The sequence below is a fragment of the Lissotriton helveticus genome, chromosome 12, assembly GCF_964261635.1.
Source record: "Lissotriton helveticus chromosome 12, aLisHel1.1, whole genome shotgun sequence".
NCBI lineage: Eukaryota > Metazoa > Chordata > Amphibia > Caudata > Salamandridae > Lissotriton > Lissotriton helveticus.
The window spans coordinates 581,646,395-581,670,782 of record NC_136073.1 but is presented as its reverse complement, the minus strand read 5'-3'; the positions used below and the strand labels follow the sequence as shown (position 1 = coordinate 581,670,782).

The window sequence follows — 24,388 nt, the reverse complement described above, 5'->3', positions numbered from 1 at the left end:
TGGAGCTTGCACACATTGGCTAGAATGTATTAGTAAATACATTTGAGGTCATATCTCAGCTCGAGAAGTCGTTAGCACCTTCTGGTGTAATGTAATGTAAATATAGCTTTATTCGATTTTCATATAAAATCATAAAAGCACAGCACATATATCAAGTCATAATCACAATTAATATATACTTACATATGCACATACAAGATAAAAACAAGTGTGATAGTCGGACAAGTAAAAGAATTTCAGATGCTAAACATTTTAAAGTGCAATATCTGGTGACTGAAACGAAGAGCAGAATAGGACCCACAAGAGGGATGCTTTACCACATGGATTTCCGCAACTTTATGACAGTTCTTAAAAAACAAGATAGCGCAAAGATCACATGCTCATCTTCAAGTCTTAACAATCTTGAGAAAGCTGGCCTGCAATTTCTTATACCCCAGCGATTTAGGAGAGGTTTCAAGTAAAGTTTTCTGGGGTTAGAATAAAAAGTGCAAAAGAACATTATGTGCAGATTAGACTGTACTGCGATATTTTCGCATGTGCAGGACAGCTTAGTGGTTGACCAATTGTTCATATCTGGTAAAGTTACCATGCGATAAAAAAAACCAAGGCGTAAACGGGACAGGAGCATTCTATGATACGGACTAGGATCAACATTTAGGTACATTTGCAATCCTTCGTTGGGGGTGATTTCCTGGAAGTTTAAGATGGTTTGTTTATGTTTTTCAGAATTCCATCTCAAAGTTTCCAGATGGGTGGCTAGCGTTTTTTTGAGAACTGATCTTGAAACCCCATCCAAAGATGTCGGGTTTTCATAATATTCTGGGTGTCCTATCTCGGTAAGTAAGGATCTTACATACAATAGCCATCTGAAATTTGCAACCCCATCTAGGGCTAGGCAGTCTTCTAGAAGGTCCCTGTTGAAACTGGCTTCACTTGTAGTCCATACCTTGTGCCATAAAAGAATAGGGGCCATCTTAATTATACCGCTCAGGTGCTTAACTCCTGTCTCGATATGCGTCATGAATGAAGATGTGGTTTTAGGTGCTCCCAGAAGATAGCTAATAAATTGATTCTCACAGCCCTGCAGGGAATGATCCTTCTCGATGCCCCATAATCCCGCCCCGTAGGTGGCTGTGGACACGCACTTCGCCCGATATATCTGAGTCAACTCTTTGATTGGTTTGCCACCCACTCTGTTGGAAAAAGCGCGCAGAGCGCCTATGGTGCGAATGAAAGCCAGTTTCCTAGCTTCAATCGCCTGTTTCCAACGGCACCGCCTGTCAAAGAGAACACCCAGGTATCAAAACTTATCTACAGTGGCTATATTCTGTTTATCCAGCGAAACATTACAGGGAGCCCTCTTTCGCTTATTGGTGCATGGCATAGTATATGTTTTGGAAATGTTCACTTTAAGTCCTCTATCCTGCATATAACCCGCAAATTTAGTCACCGCCCTCTGCAGTCCCACTTGAGTCTGGGACATTATGGCCGCATCATCGGCGTACAGAAGTATTGGCACAGGTAAACCTTTCACAATGGGGTAATCATTTGGGAAGAGGGAAAGATGTTGACCCACTGAGTTTATGTAATATGTGAATAGCCTTGTGGCCAAAATACATCCTTGTCTAACCCCTCTTGAAAGGGCAAATTTATCGGTACATTCCCCCTGCTTGCCATATCTCACTCTTGCCCCGCAGTTGTTATACAGCTCTCTAATAAAGGTGATTATACGGGCATCAATACCCATCTCGCCCAGCGTGGACCATAATAACATATGGTCCACGCAATCGAAAGCGGAGCTTAAATCAACGAAGGTTATAAAAAGCGATCCACCCCTCGCCTGAGTGTATTTAGCAGATAAAAGGGCCAAGTTTAAGCACTGCTCGGCTGTCCCTATGCCTTTCCTGAACCCATATTGAAGGTGTGACACAACATTGTGCTCCTCCTCCCATTCCTGAAGTCTCTTTAAAATAATCCTGCCTGCTATCTTCATTAGACCATCCAATAGGGATATTGGCCTGTAGCAGGCAGGATCGTCTCGGCTGCCCTTTTTAAAAATGGGGACCACTATTGCGTCCGACCAGGTATCAATAAACCCCTTTTGGTTACCCTTATTCAGCACGTTGGTAAGCAGGGGAGCCCAGAAGTCCGGTTCGGCTTTATACACGTCTACCGGGGTGCAATCGGGCCCCGCTGCTTTACCTGGTGCACTATCCCTAATTGCATCCTGGACTTCACCAACTGAAAAGATTAAGTCAATCGGGAATGAGCAACTTGGGGGATAAGAGTCCCTACTGATTTCTGTAGTTTGGGCTACAGTGGGGCTCGGCCCTTGGGGGGGGAATAGTGTCAGCTGGCTTTGTGTGCTTATATAGTTGCCTAAAGTGGGTTAGCCATCTTTCACCCGTTATTGCCAGGTCTATTTTGTTACCACTGTTATTTGGGTGGGATAAAGTTTTGACCATCCTCCAGAACTTAGTGGTGTTTTTCTGGGTGGATGCTTCTCTAAGTGTAACCCAGGCTTGCTTTTTTAGAGCCAATCTTCTTTCTTTTAATGCACGTTTATATAATTGCCTGGCGCTGCGGATTATATGGGGGTCCCTTGGTTTATGGGCCAACACTTTTTTTAAAGCTTTTAGTGCTTTCGTGCACTTCACATCGAACCACCCTTCACTAGATGTGTTATTGTTGTTCACTACTCGGGTCAGCATATCTTTGATACGATGTTGAATGTTGACAAAGGCTGACATGACAGTCGGGGGGTCCGCGTGTTCCTCCAGGCAAACATTATCAATGGCACACTCAGAGAACAGTTTTTTCAGGAACTCACTTGGTACAATCTTCTCCCATTTTACCACATAGCCATTTGTTTTAGATAACTCAATCCTATATGGATACGTGGGAAGAATACCTTTGTTATCATACCGCCCCTTTATGTTTACACCAATTGAGAGGGGATAATGGTCGCTAAAAACATCTTTGCCAACCGCCCACGAGGTCAGAAACCCAGGATTAACAGTGTTTATCAATATAAAATCAATGGTTGAGTTACAACCTCTACCAAAGAAGGTTGGCTCAAACTGCGCGGGTGCGGAACAGGTCTGATTGGCAAAACAAAGGTCGAAATTAAAAACAAAACCATTTAACAACATCCCCATCTTTGTGTGAGAAAAATGAGTTGGATTGTCCGCCCCGAAGTCTGCGAGACCACACAGGGAAGAATCAGAATGTGAACAGATCGTACAATTGAAGTCCCCTGCCCATATTATTATTGCCCCCTTAAAGTGTTCAACGATACGCGTCAACTGGCGCAACATATTGGACATGGTGGGCTCCATTTCACTATCGGACATGTTATTATAAAAGTTTACCAATACAATTTTCTCATTCGTGCCCCAGTTAAAAGATAGAATTTGAAAATGGGTACTAGACAGAAAGTTATGAATCTTAACCTCTGCCGTTATTGAGACAAACACAGAGTCCACCCTTATTATGGCCCTGTGCGGACGGCGTAGCTGAAGAGTAAAAGGTTTGATACCCCAGGAGGTGCAGTTCTTCACAACACCATGTTTCTTGAAAACACAGGATGTCGTGCATGTGTATGGCGTCTAACCAGGCTTTGTTGGAAACTTTACTAGCTAGCCCCGCCACATTCCATGAAAGAAGAGAATTGAAATAGGGTACCTTGCTAATGACCACATGTGTGCGGCCTTCACTCACAAGAGATCTTTGTGATTGCAGAGTTGGTGTGTTTGAAGTAGCAAGAGGAATCATAGGGGTAGGGATGGTGCGATTATAGGGAGATAATTGGGGCTGATGGAAAAAGATGGCAGGTATCAGGAGATCCCCCTGAGAATCTGTCCCCTCCGACGTATTGCCATGATGCATTTTAGACGGGCTGGATGACGAATAGTGGGCAGAAGCGTACTGACGGTTCTGGGAGCCCACATGCAGCTTTTCTGTTTTAATAGACTCGTAAAGTCATTCGTTGTCATCCAGTCCAGAGAGAGGGTTATAAAGGTTGGACAAGGGTATGTTCCAGGAGTCCTTGGGGTTGTAAGAATTTAAATCACCCCAATGCGGAGTAGGGTTATGAAAATTTTTCGGTGAAAAGGGTAGCTGGCATGAGTGAAAACAGAAATCATTGGAGGTGTCACAATGATTCTGACCCTTTGCCATCAACGTGTAATCTAATCTGTCGGGGACATGAGGTCTGTACGGTATTGGAGCATGGGCGAGCATAGAATGGGGGAGATGAGTGTTAAGGCCCATGTAATATCTTTGGAATGGGAAAGAAGGTGTTGTGGGACCAAGAGGGGCTTTTGGGCGCCATTTACTACCAGGATGGTAAGGTCTAAACCGGGCTGGTGGATGCCTCATCATGGCCTCAGGGTAAAAGTAACTTAGGTTATGGTTAAACAAAAAAGGAAACAAGGTGAATTTGCCACTACGATCAGCACATCAATTTTGCATTTTTCCCATGGTATTGATTTATCCAGTGACACGAAAATACTCACTTTGGGAGTGCCCAACTGATGAAATGCTTATTCACCCATAAGCAAGTTCAGCCACGATATTCTACCCACAGAAGGTGTAATAGAATTTCATGAACCATATACAGAGATAATTATACCAGTGCACATCCCTACTAGTTACTTTTATCCAATTGGTTTCAAGACAAAACACTTCATAAATTCAATTTTCTTCAAGTCCACGCAATTATTCAGATAGCACAAAGTCCATTAGTTGTTATAGTTCTTATTTATTGATTGCTCTCTTGCCACATCGATGTGGCAAGAGAGCAATCAATAAATAAGAACTATAACAACTAATGGACTTTGTGCTATCTGAATAATTGCGTGGACTTGAAGAAAATTGAATTTATGAAGTGTTTTGTCTTGAAACCAATTGGATAAAAGTAACTAGTAGGGATGTGCACTGGTATAATTATCTCTGTAACTTAGGTTATGGGTTGAGATTCCCCCCTCGCCCGTCCCGGGATACCAGTCACTGATGTGTGTGACCAGTCTGTGATCTTTAAAGTTGACTAAGATCACATCACCTTCGATGTCCTTGGGTCTAGTACCTACCCAGTGGCATCGCCTGGCCGAGACGATATCACCATTTAGGTGTGGGGGAAGTGGTCTATTTTTCCTCAACCAATAGATAACCTTATTTTTTAAATTTGCCTGGTGTTCTGGGTTACCTTCTGGCGGGGGCGGGACTCCTGTGAGTGCAATAACATAGTTTATGCACTCAGGCGGTAGATCAACGTTATTCCTTGATCTTCTATTAGAATGATGAGATATGGTAGATGGGGGGGTTTATGATATTATTATTGTTAGAATGCGTATTTTGGGGCCTTGTGTTGGAATAGGGTTTATCTGAGGTCGTGATATTTTTCAATGGGGCAATTTTATTGCTATTACTATTTATGGCATTGGAGTTACTATTCTGCAAGGATTTTGGAGGCCCAGCTGTAGGTGGTGGGTTCGCCTTAGGGATACCAATCGCCGACTTGGGTGGTTTAGATTCTTTGGTAGACTGTATTGGGTCACTTAAAGCGTTTGATTTAGGGCAAAATATGCCCTTTTGGTGTTGAAGAATTTTATCGATATTCTCCCCTAGAATTTTGATCCTTTCAGTGAGAGGGAGGATCAAGGCCTTTATAAGACGGTCGATATCATTCAGCAACCCTGCGTAACTAGGTACCGAAATTGATTTGGAGGTCATATCTTTCATGGAATCAACTGTCCCAACCTTATCAGGGATGGTGAGCGGAGTATATGACGCGTGTTTAGGAGGAGCGATTCTCTTTTTAATTATAAGCTTCTTTCTTCTCTTCCACGGAGGGGAGCCAGAAGAGGTTTTAGGGCGCTTGATAGAATCCATAGGTGGTAATGTTGGAAGCTTTCCCTCAGAGATACCCAAGGTATGTTGGTCAGATCCAATTGGGGTAAAGACAGGAGAGGGTATGTTTTTATCATAAAGAGGGGCTGGTTCCACTGGGGGAGTACTTGAGTCAATGGTCTGAGTGTCAGTTACCTGGGAGTCAGTGGAGTCGGAAATAACAATAATGTCCTTCTGGTCAGGGGGATTCATCTTGAAAATGAGTGGGATATCCTCTATAAGGGAGGAAGTGTTAATATGATCTATGGGTGTAGATAGATCCATTAAGGATGTTAGGGATGTTATAGCTTCCTCATGGGGCTGGAGAGGTCTTAGCTTTAACTTTTCGATAGAGAGACGTCGCCCTGCTCGTTTCTCTGCAAGAGTGAGCTCCCTGTCAACGTCGCTCTTTATTTTAGCAAAAAATTTATCCAACGGACCTAACAAAGGAGATCCTTGCGTTGCTGGCACCTGGGTTGCCTCAGAGGTAGACATCGCTGTGAGCGAATGAGGTAGGGAACAGAGGTGACAAACACTGATTAAATGAGCAGGTAGGGGACACTGATAGCCGAACACAATTCTAAAATAAAATACACGTACCACACGAAGAAAAGCAAAGGCGTGCAAAAGGACCAATTTAGGGGCCGCAGAGGAAAAGAGAGTTGGCCCGGCCCGGCCTCAGTCGGCCCCTGACGGCCACAGACGGTCCCGCCCTTGTCCCGGGCTTCTCCCGGCGCCCTCCCGCGCTGCGGGGTATGTGCCTCCTTTAAATAGTTCGTTGGAGGGAAATCTAGGGGGTAGGCGGTGCCGGCAGGGAGAGCAGCCCAGCTGGTTCCAAGGGCGCGCAGGGACTCCTGGTCCTTGGAGTCCCTGCTGGTGCTCGCAGCCCTGCCGGTTGCCTGCAAAAGATCCCCAGAGAGTCCGCGGCGCTATCGCCTATGTCAGAGGGCGATGCGGGACCCGCGTAGCGGGTCCGGCGAGGTCCTTACAGGCTGGAAACACAAACGCAGATCAGAGGGTGAAGACACGCTGGGTCCGCATGCAGCGCGGTGAGAGTAGGAAAGCAGCGAGTCCCAGGTGCGGACGATAATTTATACCAGAACGGGCGGGCGGTGCCGGCAGGGAGAGCAGCCCAGCTGGTTCCAAGGGCGCGCAGGGACTCCTGGTCCTTGGAGTCCCTGCTGGTGCTCGCAGCCCTGCCGGTTGCCTGCAAAAGATCCCCAGAGAGTCCGCTGCGCTATCACCTATGTCAGAGGGCGATGCGGGACCCGCGTAGCGGGTCCGGCGAGGTCCTTACAGGCTGGAAACACAAACGCAGATCAGAGGGTGAAGACACGCTGGGTCCGCATGCAGCGCGGTGAGAGCAGGAAAGCAGCGAGTCCCAGGTGCGGACGATAATTTATACCAGAACGGGCGGGCGGTGCCGGCAGGGAGAGCAGCCCAGCTGGTTCCAAGGGCGCGCAGGGACTCCTGGTCCTTGGAGTCCCTGCTGGTGCTCGCAGCCCTGCCGGTTGCCTGCAAAAGATCCCCAGAGAGTCCGCTGCGCTATCGCCTATGTCAGAGGGCGATGCGGGACCCGCGTAGCGGGTCCGGCGAGGTCCTTACAGGCTGGAAACACAAACGCAGATCAGAGGGTGAAGACACGCTGGTGTAGAGAGCCACTCGGGCTCTCCCATACAATGTTTCTTTTCCCGCACGCAAGCACACGCACCCCGGGGCGGGCTCGCGCCCGGGGTATAAATAAACATGCGGAAGACCGCTCGGGGTCTTTCCTGCTGACTGGCACACTGACTCCGTGTCCCCTTATTTGGTGCACCCCACCACGTGTTAGGCCTTAGCAGCAAACTCCACATTGGCGACGAGGGGTCTTACCTACACGCGTGCCGCACGAGGTGTCAGTGGCACTGTCTGTCCCCAGCTTCTGCTGCGAGGCCAACCCGCGCTGCGGCGCCGTCTGTGCCCGCTCCCGAGGCCCGCCCACGCGTCTCCCTGGGGGAGCGCCTTCAGCCGGCGGGACTCGCGACACGCAGGAGGGCCGACCAGCTGTTCCGGCGGGTGAGTCTGCATTCTGCCCAGCCAGCGTGTCCCCCTGTTCCGCCCGAGCGGCGGAGCCGGCCCAGGTGTCAGCGCATCTCAGCGCTGAAGCGGAGCGGCTCTCCCTCAGCCGCCGCACCACGTGACCCGGCGAGGCCTCCAGCGGCCCTGTTCCCGCAGCAGCGGCAGACCTCCCCCAGCCCCAGCGGACATCCAGCGGCTCTGGATTAGGCGGGGGGGGAGAGTGTGATATTCAGCGCCGGCCCACACACGCTGCCAAGCCTCATCAAGCATTGGCTAATGCAACAGACCCCGGAACTACACCAGCGCACAGAGCACCCTGCCTGCTGCACCCACGGCCTGGAGAAGTGTAGTCTGTACAGCGCAGTGAGCCCAGTCACCACCCGCACCTACAGATACTGGCTGAGACAAGGGGAAGAGGCCCATCAAACTGATCTAGCTGCACCAGGGGTTACTGCGAAGCAACGCGATCCCTGTGATTCACAAGCCCGCAACGCCGGAAGGCCCCAAGGCGGAGTGTCGGAGACCTAGAGATGTCGCAACCCGCGCCTGGAGCGGCCCAAGGGGGGGCAGGTTCTAACCAAGCCCCAGCTCCACCAGCTCCGCCACAAGCGCAGGCCCAGGCAGGGGCCCCGGTGCAGGCAATGCACACCCCCCTTCACGCTGGCGCAGCGCCCGTCCCTCCGTTCAGCGAGATGGCAGACCCGGCGACTGCGGCACAGAGGTGGAAGGCGTGGGTGGGAAGACTCAACCTATACTTCAAAGGCACGAGGGAAACAGATGGCACAGTACGGAGGTCGCTCCTCATCTTGTATGGAGGGCCGGAGATATATGAACTATTCGAATCACTCCCGAACACAGGGCCTGAGAACGACTACGACGCGGCGGTCACAGCCCTGAATGCGCACTTTGACCCCCAAATCAACAACGACTTCGAGAAATTCAAATTCAAAAGGGCGTGGCAGACAGACTCTGAGTCCGTTGACATGTATTACGCTCGGCTCCGCCGGCTCGCAAGCACGTGCCCATTCACAAATCCACGAGAGGAAATCCGAGACCAGATAATAGTGGGGTGCAAGTCAAAGTTGCTGAGAAAGCTGATCCTCCGCCAACCCAACATATCACTCGACGAGATATTGACTCTAGCCCGTTCACACGAACTATCAGACTCAAGAGCGGAAGAGATGGAAACAGCGCTACGCACACCGGTAATTACCCAGGCCGCGGCGAGGTCAGCGCCAATCAAAGAAGAAAGGGTTGATGCGATCCAAAGAAGGTTCCAGACAACTCGCCCTCGAAATGTGCAACCCAAGGAGCAGCAGTGTGGATACTGCGGAAGCGACCACCCCGCCAGCGCCACCTGTAGCGCGAAAGGAAAGACGTGCCTCAAATGCGGGCGCCTCAACCATTTTGCCGCCGTCTGTAGAGGAGGAAAGTTCAGATCAGTCGGTCCGCGAGCCAGGGCCGTGACGCAACGCATCCAACAAATGTCTCTCGACCAAGACTCACCCCCTTCAGACCACCAGGCTCAAGAAAGGCGACCGAGATACGACGATGATGAAGACGATGAGGTGTACGTTATCTCGTACGTAAGCAGGGCGTCCGCAAGGAAAAGACCACCGCCCATGTGTTCCATAGCGGTTGCAGGCACTAAGATCAATGCCCTGATAGACACGGGGGCCTCCGTGAATGTCATGGATTCTGATCAGTATGAGAGAATGTCTCCGAAACCTCCACTAACTCCATCCATGGCTAAGATATACACCTACGGAGGCACTGAGCCCCTGCCGCTCAGAGGGGTGATCCAAACGACAGTGGTTAACGGCGAGTACTCCACAGACACGAAATTTCACATCACCGAAGGGAAAAAGGGCACACTATTGAGCTGCAACACGGCAGAAGACCTCGGCCTAGTGTTCTTTGCTAATCAGGTGCATCAAGCGCACGCTGACGTCATGCTAAAAGACTTTCCAGAACTGTTTCAAGGCCTAGGAAAGCTAAAAGGGCGAAAGTTCAAGCTTCATATAGACACGTCAGTTAAGCCGGTAGCACTACGACACAGGAGGGTGCCGTTTAATCTAAGACCGCAAGTCGAAGAAGAGCTCAGGAAACTAGAAGATCTCGATGTCATCGAGAAAGTGTCGGGCCCGACACCCTGGGTTTCCCCTCTAGTAGTTGCCCCGAAGCTGAAGCAACCAGGAGCAATCCGACTATGCGTGGACATGCGGCTACCCAATGGTGCAGTCAAACGAGAACGACATATCACTCCAACCATGGATGATATAGTGGCAGATTTAAACGGGGCAAAGTGGTTTTCAAAGCTGGACCTCAACTCCGGATACCATCAGCTTGAGTTGGAGCCAGCCAGCAGGTACATCACCACATTCTCGACCCACGTGGGCCTGCGACGCTACAAACGGTTAAGCTTTGGAGTCTCCTCCGCGGCGGAAGTCTTCCAGAATGCAATACGGGAAGTACTCTCTGGGCTGAGCGGGGTCATCAACCTCAGTGATGACATCCTGGTATACTCCGCAACCCTAGAAGAACATCATGCACAGCTGCGGGCCGCACTCCGAAGGATTGCAGACAATGGACTGACCTTACACCGGGAAAAGTGTTCCTTTTATCAAGAGTCCATTGATTTCTTTGGCTACATATTCACGAGGGAAGGCTTGAAGGTGGATCCCAAGAAAGCCGAGGCGATTAAAGCAGCAAGCACTCCCCGAAACCCCACCGAGGTACGCAGCTTCCTGGGCATGGCCACGTACTGTGGTCGGTTAATACCCAATCTGGCAGCAATCGCAGAGCCCCTCAGAGCCCTCACCAGGGTAGATCACAAATGGGACTGGACAGGAGCCGCCAACAAAGCCTTCCATACCATCAAAGATAGTCTCCTAGACGACACCGTCATGGCATACTTCCAACCCCGGCGCAAAACTGAACTGATTGTCGATGCCAGCCCCGTGGGCCTGGGAGCCGTGCTCCTGCAAGAGTATGGACCTGAGGAGTGGAAGCCGGTCGCTTATGCAAGCAAAGCGCTGTCTGACACAGAGACTAGATACGCTCAAATTGAACGCGAAGCACTGGCCATCAAATGGGCATGTCAACATTTTCACCTTTATTTGTGTGGGCAGGAATTTACCGTTGTGACTGATCACAAGCCCTTGCTGCCACTGTACGCAGGATCGTACCGACTGGCACCCCCGCGCATCGAACGGTGGGCTGTACAGCTACAAGGCTACCAATTCAAAATTGTGTTCCGACCGGGAGCACATAACCCAGCCGACTATCTGTCCCGACACCCGGATGTCGTCAACCATTACCCACCAAAAGAAGAAGGGGAGGAGGCCGAAGAATTTGTCCATATGATCTCACAAGCAGCCTGCCCGGAGAACATGTCCCTTAAGGAGATCGGGGAGGCAACCGCCACGGATGAGACGCTGGTGAGAGTCCGCCAGGCTTTGGAAGGAAACCACTGGGCCCATTTCCTTGATGGTGCATCCATCCTCCGGCCGGAGGTAAGCCATGCGCGACGACAGCTGTGGCAGATACGCAGTGAGCTGAGCGTAGGGGATGAAGGGGTTGTCCTTCGGGGACACCTCATTGTCGTACCAGAGAGTCTGCAAAGAAGAGCCCTAGACCTAGCTCACGTGGGCCACCAGGGCATGGCCAAGACGAAGGCACGCCTCCGGAGCAAAGTGTGGTTTCCCGCCATGGACAGCAAAGTGGATGCCATGATACAAGCGTGCCACGCCTGCACGATCACTAGCGGTGACCCGGCCCCAGCACCCGTCATCACGGAGGAAGCACCGCAGACACCGTGGACACACCTCAGCATAGACTTTGGTAGTTTCCCAGATGGCCGACACATGTTAGTCCTCGTTGATTCCTTTTCAAAGTTTCCGGTAGTAGAAATCATTTCATCAACGGCATTCCCGCAAGTCAAAAGAGTGCTGAGCCGCGTTTTTGCAACCATGGGACTCCCAGAAGAAATCAAGTCCGATAATGGACCTCCCTTTCAGGGAAGAGACTTTCAATTATACCTTGAGAGCCTTCGGATCCAACATAGGAAAATCACCCCGTTGTGGCCCCAAGCAAATGGGGAGGTCGAAAGGCTGATGCGGACACTGAATAGAGCACTGAGGATTGCCGTCGACAATGGGGAAGATCCTGAAGTGGCCCTGGACGAGTTTCTAGGGGCATACAGACAAACGCCGCACAGCACAACCAAGTGTGCTCCGGCCCATGTGATATTCAAACGAGCTCCGAGAGACAGTATCCCAACCGACAAGACCTGGACACCGGAAGAGAGAGACGCAACAGCCATCCAAGCTAGGAGGCTGAAAACCAACACGAAGGCGAGTGAGCATCGTCGTGCAAGGAAACCCACTTTGAAAGAGGGAGACACGGTGATAGTGCGTGATCGCCATCCGGGATGGAAATTCCGGACACCATTCGAGTCGGAAGTGTGGAGAGTGGACAAGGTTCAAGGGACCATGATAACGGCAAGACGGAATGGACAAACAGTGACGAGAAATGTGTCCTGTTTCAAGAAAGTAATCACAACCAATGAAGAGCTCCCAGCGGAAGGATACTCTGAGATGGAGGGTGATGGAGGTGTTGACCCTGACGAGAACAGGCCAAGATCACCAGTGGTCAGACCGCGTGGCGAGAGTCCATCCGCGATGACGCCACGTAGCCTCGTCGTGGGACACCCTCGACCCAGGGCGTCTAGCGCTGGCGAAGATGCAGAGACAGCCCCGGCTGGGGCTGTCGAATCACCGTGCGTAAGAAACCAGCGATACAGTCTGAGGCCCAACCCGAGACCCAACCTGCATCTGAGAGACTTTGCCTGGGCATCTCCATAATCTGAAACATAAAGACTGTTGCAGGAAAGAACTAAATTGAAGGAGGGATGTAGAGAGCCACTCGGGCTCTCCCATACAATGTTTCTTTTCCCGCACGCAAGCACACGCACCCCGGGGCGGGCTCGCGCCCGGGGTATAAATAAACATGCGGAAGACCGCTCGGGGTCTTTCCTGCTGACTGGCACACTGACTCCGTGTCCTGCAGCGCGGTGAGAGCAGGAAAGCAGCGAGTCCCAGGTGCGGACGATAATTTATACCAGAACGGGCGGGCGGTGCCGGCAGGGAGAGCAGCCCAGCTGGTTCCAAGGGCGCGCAGGGACTCCTGGTCCTTGGAGTCCCTGCTGGTGCTCGCAGCCCTGCCGGTTGCCTGCAAAAGATCCCCAGAGAGTCCGCTGCGCTATCGCCTATGTCAGAGGGCGATGCGGGAACCGCGTAGCGGGTCCGGCGAGGTCCTTACAGGCTGGAAACACAAACGCAGATCAGAGGGTGAAGACACGCTGGGTCCGCATGCAGCGCGGTGAGAGCAGGATGGACTAACAGTTTAATTTCTTCCCAAGCCTTCTGTGGAGCTTGCACACATTGGCTAGAATGTATTAGTAAATACATTTGAGGTCATATCTCAGCTCGAGAAGTCGTTAGCACCTTCTGGTGTCTTTGTGTGCACACTTTCGAATTGAACTTTTAATTTACATACAAGGAACATTTTATTTTACTTTGACAATATAGAAGTAGCTAGACAATGTGTTTGTTCAGTGTTATTTTCTGATTAATGCTGCATCAGAGTTCCTGCCGCACTTTTAGAGTGTGTGGGAGGCGTGGGAGTTACTTGGCCTAAAACGCTTTTTTGAAAAAAAGAGTGTCCTGGCAGGAAATGACAGCTGAGGGTTCCTGAACCAATTGAAAAAATAAAGAATTGTGCCAAGACAGAAGGGACTGGGAAGCCTTTGAAAGGAGCATGGTGATGGCAGCAAGTATGAGAGAAGTCTACATAGGGGAGCAACGGAGGAGCTTGAAAATGGGGGGTCTAGGGGAGAGCTGGGTGTGCAAGGATGAAGTAGCAGAAGCAGAGAGTGTGTGTGTGGCGAAGGCGGGTGCAGTTATTTGAGGTGGAAGCAGCACACAAGGGTGAGAGCAAGAAAATACACACAAACACAGAGCGCTTAAAGAAAAAGAAAAAAATAGTTCTCTGAATAAAAGCAGTGGAAGGAAACCATTGACTCAAATGTATGGCAAAGAAGTTATGCTATAGAGGAGGAACAAACAAGAAGAGAAAGGAAGGAAACAAGAGTGTGTTTTTGGTATGGTCGTCAAGAGGCCTTTTGGCAACACAACAGCTAAAAGCTGTTTGTATGTGAGACTTAAAAAGCAGTCACCCCTGACAAGTCTGAACTACAAAGGATGTTAAGAAACTATGCCCCAGAGTGTGTGTGTGGCTCTGTGTGTGTGTGTGCCAATAGCTCAAAATTTTCAAAAGGCGAAGCCATTGCATTGTAAATGCTTGTTATAAACTGGAAGAAGGTCCCTCCCTCCCTCCCTCACCTTCTGTGCTAAAAATCACCTTACTGCATTACTTTGCGTAAAAATACAGTTTGACCCTTCTCCGATTCAGAGAATACACTTTAGATCTCCCGAAAGGTGAGATGTGGGCGGTCAACCGATTGTGTGCCCCCCCTCCCTTAGTGTGGGGCTCCTGGCTGTGGAGGCGAGGGCCGGGGTGCAGGTCTCACCACCCCCAGAGAACAACACACTTATTAGCAGCACGAGGTGAGAAGCACAGCGTGGAACTTCTAGTGAAAAAAACAGAATTTCAGTTGAGAAGCACAGCGTGGAACTTCTAGTGAAAAAAACAGAATTTCAGTTGAGAGGCACAGCGTGGAACTTCTAGTGAAAAATACAGAATTTCAGTAAAGCGACGTATTGCATTTTCCTTGCACGTCCAACTTCTCACCTTTTTTCAGATCTGGCTGTTCCAAATACGAACAAAAGAGGGCAGGCTGCCTTCGAGCCGCTTTTCAAGTACTCCGCCCTGTCTCCAGGTGAGGTGAATAAGCAAGTGGACTCGGCCTCTCGCGCCTGATGGGTGAGACAGGAAGAAGGCGTCTCTAGGCCCAGTCCGAGCCACCGCCTGTTTCTTCCTCTCATTTAAAACCTGCCCACATAGCGCCTGCATGTTGACAGGCTCCCCTGGCCGCCACCCGCCCTTCTGGATTAAGTATTACACTAGCGGTTCTGCATGGCACAAACAGTTGAACTGGCGTTGCTTTATTTTTTAACAAACATCGCTTTTGCGTGCTGTGCTGTTTGGGATTAGGTTTACAATGTGAAAACTGAGCCTACAAGTCCCAGAATTCCACAACTCGATGTCTAAAAAACCAGCACAGAATGTTTCCCATAAAGGGAGCGATTTGACATCAATGTGTTATATATCCCATCTTCACCTCTATTACTGATACGTTTCAAAAGACCCGAGCCCTCAACCTGTTCCATTCGTTAATATAAATTTGAACAAATGTCAATACGTGCACTATTATCAATACGGTTCGGCAAATGTACACTTTCTAAACATAAGCAGCCATCTTGTCTATGAATATCCTTTTCCTTCTGGCTATCGAATCTTCGGTGCCATAATAGCGTCTTTTAATACTGTTAAAGTCTGTAATTCATATTTTTTTTTCAGTAATTTTTATTGAAAATAAAAAGTATATTTGATAAACAACATGCATCACCTACTCTGCGACACAATGTGCCTCCTCTCTCTCTCTACTCTATATGTCTGTAATTCATTTTTATGTATTTTCCCTCAATTTTGTAAATGTACTTGTAATGTTACTTAGTCCCACACATAAGCACAGAGTCCTTGTAGGTGAATTTGCTTGTCTTTATTTGCAATTATAACCAGCCAATACGAGCTAGAGGGCGCCGAGCGTCTAACACGACTGCTCCGGTCGCCAGCTCCGTTTTCCCCGCTTCGCGCCTTCACTCTGGCGCCTACCGCGCATGCGCGCCCCCTCGCGCTCCTGTCTATGGCGTGACGCGTCATCGCGTTCACGCTCATAGACTAGAGCGCATCCTACATATCTCCCCTTTTTAACAATAAACAAAATTAACTATTCAACTTCCACCATGTTGCACCAGGTGTCCAAATGTTCTCTGGCTGGCAGCCAGGTTGCCAACTATCATTAATGTCCACCCATTTCATAGTCTCTATATCTTGAGGGCACTGTAACTGCCCGGCCACTACGGGTGTGTCTTACCGGCATGCTCTCTTCCACCTCTCTGTCTCCGCCTGGTCTCGCACCATCTCTCCAATCTCCACTCTGAGTTACTCCAGCCGGAGTGACATCTCTGACTGCGCGCCCTGCGCCAGGAATGTCCATCTCACTGTTGTCTCCTGTTTCCTCGGGCAACACTTCATCAGCTTGCTCCAGTCGAGGCGTGCTCTCGTGGAAGTCCTTCTGTGCCTCTGTCTCTTCCAGCTTGGGCCATACAACAACCTTGTTTACTCTAGCCATGCGGTCTTGGGACCACACTCTGCCATCGCTGAGGAGGGCTGCTCTACCTCTCACCTCCTTGACTTGTAGAGGCTGACTATATTTGCTGTCGCCTTTCTTTTGAAGGGTAGGGAGTTTGACCCTAACCCATTCTCCTTCCTCCAGCTCTGTTCCTTTCACATTCCGACGTTTGTCGTAATTCGCAGCATAAATCTTTTGGGCTTTTTCCAAGTTGTGTTGAACCACCGCAGGGGACCATTTACTGGTAATGGTCTTCTCCCGCCACACAACATTGTCTCGTGTGAACGGATGCCGTCCTCTCAACACTTGAAATGGACTGTACCCCACCGCCGTGGGGGTGATCCTGTAAGACCACAGCATGCTCATTACCTCAATCTCCCAATCCTTTCCCTGCATGATGGCCGCCTGTATGGAGCCCATCAGCACACGGTTGAACCGCTCCACCTGACCGTTGCATGCGGGATGATACACTGCCGTGTGTTTGGATTCGATACCATTCCTTCTCATGAACCTAGTCCATTTGTCCGAGACAAACTGCGGGCCATTGTCACTAAGGATGGTTTTGGGGATGCCTTCCCTTAAGAAAACTGAAGTCAGGAATCTCAAAATCGTGTCAGTGTCCATGGATTCTTGAATGTCCACCTCAGGCCATTTTGAGTACTTATCCATCACTACACACAAGTACTTGTTCACACCTTTGCTGTCCAGGACCGGTCCCAATATGTCAATTGCCACATTCTCCCAAGGTCCCTGTGGCGTGTCGAACTTCCCCATGGCCGGTCGGAGAGGCCTCAGCACTTTGTCAGCGCCCTGGCATTGGCCACACTCCCTCACTTGCCTTTCAATGTGGACGTCCATGCCTGGCCACCAATACATCTGCTTGACGCGTGCCTTGGTCTTTACAATACCTAGGTGGCCCTCATGTAGTAGAGTTAGTAATCTGGGTATCAGTGAATCCGGCGGCACAACTCTTTCGCCCCGATAGATAAACACCCCAGAGTCACTCAGGGACAGTTCTTCCCTAATTTCATAGAACCTTCGTACTCCATCAGTGAGCTTCCTTTTGTCAGGCCAGCCTGATGTTAAGTATCTCTTAATCTCCCCTTTTTCCATGTCCTCATCATAGGCGGACTCCCATTCTTGGGCACTTATCGAACTCTCATAGTCCTCCATGCTTGCCACCATCTCTTCCTTATCCAGGGCTTCCTCTGGCGCCACTTCCATCGCGGCAGCCCTGCTGAGATAATCCGCTACCCTGTTCTGTGTTCCCGGCAGATATTCAACATCGTAGGTGTAATCGAGTAGCTTCAGAGTCATTTTGGCTATTCTCGGGGTCGCCGTCTCATGCCCCGAGGAAGTCAAGACCTTGATGAGGGGTTTATGGTCCGTTTGCAGTTTGAATCTCGTACCCCAAACGAACTGTCTGAATCTGCCTAAAGCCCAGGTGACTGCCAACATCTCTTTTTCAATTACGCTGTATCGTTGCTCCGTCGGAGACAGCGCACGGGACGCAAAGCAGATCGTCTCAGTGGCCCCATCATCTCTCACTTGAGCCAGGACCGCCCCTAAGCCCTTGTCACTGGCATCGGTGGTTACCACGGTCTGGCCCGATGGAACGAACCCTTGCAACGGAATAGCTTGACTAATGCAGGTCTTGATGGTGTCAAACTCCTCTTGCGCCTCTGCGTCCCACTCAAACTTGGTCTTGTCTCTGATGAGTTGTCGCATTCTGTATGTCCGGGTGGCAAAGTGTCTCACGAATTTACTATAATACTCGGCCATTCCCAGGAACGACCTCACCTCCTCCTTGGAGCTGGGTGCCTTCGCCTCCTTTATGGCCGTCACATTTCGTTCTTTGGGTGAAATTCCGCTCGTGCTGATCTCATGCCCCAAGTATGTCACCGAATGGGTCCCTATCTTGCACTTACTCCATTCCGCCGTTAGCCCTTTGTTCTGCAACACTTCCAGCACGCACCGCAACTTCCTGTCGTGATCACCTTTTGACGAGCCCATCACCAAGATGTCATCCTGAAAGTATTGTACTCCAGGAATGTCCTTGAACAAGCGGTGCATCAGCTTCTGAAAAACAGCCGCTGCGGATGCCAGGCCAAAGGGCATCCTCCGGAACTGGTAGCACCCAAATGGAGTGATGAAAGCGGTGTACTTCCTGCTCGATGGGTGCAGCTCTATCTGGTAGTACGCAGACGTGAGATCGATAGTGGAAAAGTGAGTCACACCTTTAGTCTTGGCGAGCATCTCCTCGATTCTGGGAAGGGGAAACTTTTCCACTATGAGACTTTTGTTGAGCTCGCGGAGGTCAACGCAGAGCCGTACCTGCCCATTTGGCTTCTTGACCACGACCAAGGGGGATAGCCACTCTGCACTATCCACCGGCTCTATGACACCTTGCTCTTCTAGCCTCCGGAGTTCCTGTTGTACTGCTCCGCTGGCAGATATGGGAATGTTCCTGACTTTATGCACCACCGGTACTGCACCCTCCTTGAGGACCATTTTGTGAACGAACTTGTCCAGTTTTCCCACTGATCCGTCAAAAACTTTGGGGTATGCCGACTTCCAATCTTCCTCTCTCGTGAGGGGCCACTCGTCTGTCAAGAGAATCTGTTCTTTACCTCCCGGGTTGAGTATGATCCCCAGATCACCTGCATCTCTCCACCCCAGCACTGAAGGTCCTCTCTCCGCTATGTACAGGGTGCACGTGGCTGACCTCCCTCTAAATTCGAAGTCGAAGTCTCGACACCCCACCAAAGGAATGGCATTTTCCGTGTACGAGATGGGTCTGATGTCCGGCGGCCATAGGTCTGGCCCCACCACAGGCACAAAGTCTTCCTCCCATATGGACCTTTGCACGATGGTCCAAGGAGATCCTGAGTCGACGGCCACGTGTACCTTCACTCCCCCTATCAGCATGTCCGTGCGAGGCTTGTCTCTTCGCTTCCCCGTCACCTCAAGTACCTGGTCCTCTATGCACAGCACCAAGTCGTCGTCATCCAAATCGTCCTCCTCGCTGACGTCGGCTGCGGCCGCATCGACGCACTTGACCGTGGATTTCTTCCCCTTTTTGCGGCAGACTTTCTCAAAATGGCCGACCAGGCCGCAAAATGAGCATCTGGCGCGAAACGCGGGACAGCGTTTATCCTGCGCCGAATGTGCCGTGCTGCCACATCTATAACACGCAAACTTGTTGTCTGAACTAGGGCGGCCTGCCTGCTTCCCTGTCCATCTCAAGTCCTTCCTCTGATCTCCATACACTCCCTTGGCTCTCCCCGGCTGGGGTGCATCTTCTATCTTGTTTACCATTTGCCTCGGCGCGTTCTCCCGTTTTGCTGCCTCCGCGCCGCGTCGTGACATCTCAGCCTTTTTGACCATCGCCACCACTTCTTTAAGGGACGTCTCACTCTGCGCCCACAGTTTGTCTTGGACCGACCTGCACGTGGTGTGCATAACAATTTGGTCTTTTATATATTCTTCCTGAAGCCCTCCATACTGGCACGTGATGGCCAAGCGTCGGAGCGCTGCCACGTAATCATCAATCGACTCACCAGCCTCCTGCTTCCGCTGCTGGAAATTATACCTGTCTATGGAGACACAAACTGCTGGGCGGTAGTGGCTGTCCAGGTCATCCAGGGCGTTTTTGAAGACATCTGTCTCATTCACTCCCCTCTCCTTGGGCACCAGATTCTTGAACACTCTCACCCCTTCCGGGCCCAGGTTGTGGAGCAATAGTCTCTTCTTCCTTTCCGAGGTGAACTCCCCTTCATTCTCATCTTCGAGTGCCTCAATATAGTTTTGAAAATAATCCTTCCAGTCCTCCCATTTTAACTGCGGTTCGCCCGGTCTAGGCAGGAATGGGACTGGGGCCATCAGAGCAGACGCTTGATTTGCCATTTTGGCTTCACCTCTGGGGTCTACCCCCTGGGCACTGTGTTGACTGAGTCCACGGATGCTCCCGCACTCTCTGCCGTGTTCCCTTGTCCTCTGGGACTGCCAGGCGTGCTATCCCTTCTAGTCTGTGTGGGGTCGTCAGTTTGCGCCCCTTCCTCTGACTTGGGGTCAATGCCCTTGGCTGCCCGGGTGCTGGCTATGCTCCCTTTTCCTAGCCCAGCACTGACCTGGTTGTTGAAGCCGGCTCAGGTGGATTCCCGTGGTTGTTTCAGCTGCTGCCACGCCCTCTGCTCGTTTATTCCTGGATTGTCTGTTGCTGTTGTCCTACTGCTGTAAGTATGGGGCTGTCATGGAGGGTCTGCTCCTGACCCTGAAGTGCCTGGTGTTCGTGGTCCCAGCCTCGTCGCCAATGTAATGTTACTTAGTCCCACACATAAGCACAGAGTCCTTGTAGGTGAATTTGCTTGTCTTTATTTGCAATTATAACCAGCCAATACGAGCTAGAGGGCGCCGAGCGTCTAACACGACTGCTCCGGTCGCCAGCTCCGTTTTCCCCGCTTCGCGCCTTCACTCTGGCGCCTACCGCGCATGCGCGCCCCCTCGCGCTCCTGTCTATGGCGTGACGCGTCATCGCGTTCACGCTCATAGACTAGAGCGCATCCTACAGTACTTTATAGCGCGTATTACCTCTGACAAGGCGCTGAAGCGGTTTTCGGGGAGTAGCATGCAACTCCGTGACTCAATGTGAATTAGTGGTGGATTAGTATAGGGAAATATACATTATTAATTGGATCAGTGGACATGCGAGTCTGTTGGATTGAATAGAACAAGTATAATAGCTTTATTGTTTGATAAATAAACATCGTTATAATAATGGACATACAACAATAACACATATATCAAAAATACATACGGCCCATAGTCCATTAATGGCATCACGTTTAAATAGCAAGTAATAAAGGGTTATGATATTTACCGGTAAAAATAGTTTGAGACCTAATCAGTATCAGTTAAAAATGTCGTAATCTCTCCAAGTTCATGCTACTTGAGTTTGAACTGCATTTGGGCGAAGCCCCTTTAGTTTAATCACTGTTAAAAAACAATAATTCATTTAGTTTTATTGTCTTGCTAAAAAAAGGTAAAACACTGATCATTACTGGAAACTTACGAAAAGTTCCACTAACGGTGATAAAAAACTCTAAAATCGCATGGGGCACAGAGCCGTAAAACTCCAGTGGTGTCGCAATGCCAGGCTCGGCCTCTATTGGAGGGTGTAGTAAAATAAGCAGGGCTGGCCTTAGGCATGTGCAAGCTGTGCACCTGCACAGGGCCTCCAAACCCCAAGGGCCGCCACGCCAATATATATGCTTAATATAATAATCCTCTGAGGATGGATACATATTTGCGTGGCGGCCCCAGTGGCAGGGATTTGGTGGCCTCCGGCTCTGATCCACTTCCAAACAGCCTGACCCCCTTCCTGAGCTCCGGGGGGGCTCCGCCCCGCCCGGACACCCTCTTCCGGGTCCACCTACCTACGCTCCCTGCCCGGGGCCGCCATGAGCCTAGAGCCGCCCCTGAAATAAGCAAATGAATGTCTCAATGGGATTAGTGCAGCCCTGTGCAGGTAGACCTTTATTAACTCACTGGTTCTCACAGTGAGTCAGCCTTTTGCCGTTCTTATAACAAATTTGGTGAACCGGATATTAAGCAATGAGTTGTTTGGGTTCATGGATGTAAGAATGGCTTGTCGATAGGAGCGGACAGAAAGTTTGTTCCATTCGACCTGTAGCAGGGTCTTTCGGTCATTAAGAAATGCAGGGCAGAGGCATACCAAATGCTCTATTGATTCCTCATTGCTTCCGCACCCCTGCACATTATGTTGTTGTTTGTGCGCCTCCAGCCTGGTAGATGGTGCAGAAAAGGCCATTCCCCCATTCTGAGGGCCAGGAATCTTTTTTTCCAAAACACCGCATAAGTGAATGACAAGTATGGCGCTGCAGTCCCTGGCTTAAACCCTGATATAACTGTCCAACTGTGCCAATTGTGCTCTGTCAGAGTGGAAGGACCAGGAACGGACATTCCTTTTGATATACGTTTTGAGGTCTGCTGGGATGGATTGGAGCTCCAAATTTCTTCCGCTTCCAGTAGTCGTAAATAATCGTGTAGATAGCGTTGATGTGGTCATCCCAGCTGACTGGTTGAAATTCCCTGCCACAAAATAGCCTCCAAGCTTGCTTCTCTAGACATGCGTAGCTTATTGCACAGCTTGATAAATGCTCCGGCCCCAACAGCTCTGTGATCTTGGAGACCAAACTCTAGTCCTATGTGGGAAGGGGATGAGGATTTTGGTAGGCTCACCACTTGCTTAAATATTCTTGTTGTTATTTTATTCACAAGGCTGTTATCTTTCCCCAGCATTATCTCCTGACCGTAGGAAAGATAATTAGAAATATTTGCCTTCATAACAGTTATTAAAGGAATTAGATTCGGGCCGGACAGCTGCCTTGCAGGTTTCGTAAGTGCTACCTGAATGATCAGAGCTTTAGCTTCAACCTCATCTCTGTGTTTTATAAACATACCCCTCTGTCCATGTGGACCACGAAGTATTTATGTGAGTCGGTTTCTTTCAATACTTTTGCCGTTGTAATGCCAACCGTTGCCTTGTTATTTCCTTTACACGTAGGTGATAAGCCTTTTCTTAATAGATTTAATTCCAAATAATTTTTAGTGGTTTAGAAAGACAACCGGTCAAGTAGCCTCTGTAAGCCAACCCTGGTATAGCTGAGCAGGACACGGTCGTCTGCATACAATAAGTTGCTGACCCTGGTTCCGGCGAGTTTAGGGGGATGGGAGTTGACATCTCCAAGTAGCTGCGATAGGTCTGAGATAAAAAGGTAAAAAATGCGGGGCACCACCACACATCCTTGTTTTACTACGCGTGATTTTGTATTTTTCTAGAGATGTGAGATTCATCTCCCAGTTTCATGCAGATCCATGTTTGTGTGTAACTGGATTATAGCTTTCAAGAGCGTAGATGGAATCCCCAATTTATGATTTTGGACCCTAGTTGTCACCTGGGCACACATCGAAAGCAGCTTTGAAGTCAGGAAAGCAGCAGTGGGTTATCATTCCTGAGGCCGCTGCTTTGTCCAACTGAACCAATATTGCAAGCAGGTTTATTATGGTTCCTGATTTTGCCACAAATCAAGTCTGATTAAAATGTATAAGGTGTTTTTTCTGGCCCACGATGACACATCTTGAAGCAGCAAGCTGCTGTAATATTTGGATTTGACATCCAGGAGGGGAATCATCCTATAGTTTTTAGGGTCTGATCTCTTGCCACCTTTGTAAATTGGATGCATGATTGATCTGCGCTAGGATTCCGGTATAAGCTGGTTGATCCAGCAGTAGCTGAATAAGGGTGCCAAATGTTTGGCCCAGAGATGGTATCCTGTTTGTACAGGGCCTGGGGGAGACCGTTTGGGCCAGAAACCCCATCTGAACGACCTTTAGTTATAATTTGTGACGTTCGACTCATCAGTGCCTTAGTGTTTTTGATACCTGTTGAGGCAGTCACATCTTGCTCAAGCGGCAATTTGGTATCGGTTGCTGGTGACAGCATGATTGGTAAATCTTCAAGTTGCTCAGATATCCAGGATTAAATAGTACCTAGGGGGAACTGCAGTTGACTTGAATTAATCTGTGTGACCGGTGCTAAAAATGTGGCCGATGGACCTTCTTCCTTTTCTGATGTTTTGAAATGAGCAGTTAAGAAAGATACCCATTCGTCTTCACAGATATTTTCACTGCTGTGTCCTCCTTGGTTATATGTTCTCCCAATCATGAGGGTGCAAAATGTCTTTGAGTTATGGTTTTTACTTGCATGGACTCATTTTGTCCAGAACTGGTCGGAGCTTTTTTTCCTTTCGAAATATTGCTTGCCTAAGTACTTTTTGGGCTTGCTTGTAGCCGTTCAGTAGCAAATCATCCTTGGGTCACCTCCGTACTTGTCTAAGTGCTGAGTTACTTAGGGTTTTTAATTTCTTGATTTCAACAATTGTGATTACTTGGTTACCTTTTTTGTTTTTTCATGGAATATATAAAAAAAATTAAGCAGTTGACTTGAAAAAATCTCCCATGATTTGGTAGGTTGAGTAATCA

At 49.6% G+C, this 24,388-nt stretch overlaps 1 protein-coding gene across 1 annotated transcript in view; it reads right to left on the bottom strand.

Annotated features, from left to right (window-relative positions):
* LOC144798657 (uromodulin-like) overlaps positions 1 to 14,913 on the bottom strand; it is a 141,327-nt gene extending 126,414 nt beyond the window's left edge. Inside the window, exon 1 of the mRNA XM_078669641.1 lies at positions 14,761 to 14,913. The gene's annotated coding sequence lies outside the window, so the exon portion shown is untranslated. The remainder of the gene's footprint in view (positions 1 to 14,760) is intronic.
* Between the last annotated feature and the right edge of the window lie 9,475 nt (positions 14,914 to 24,388).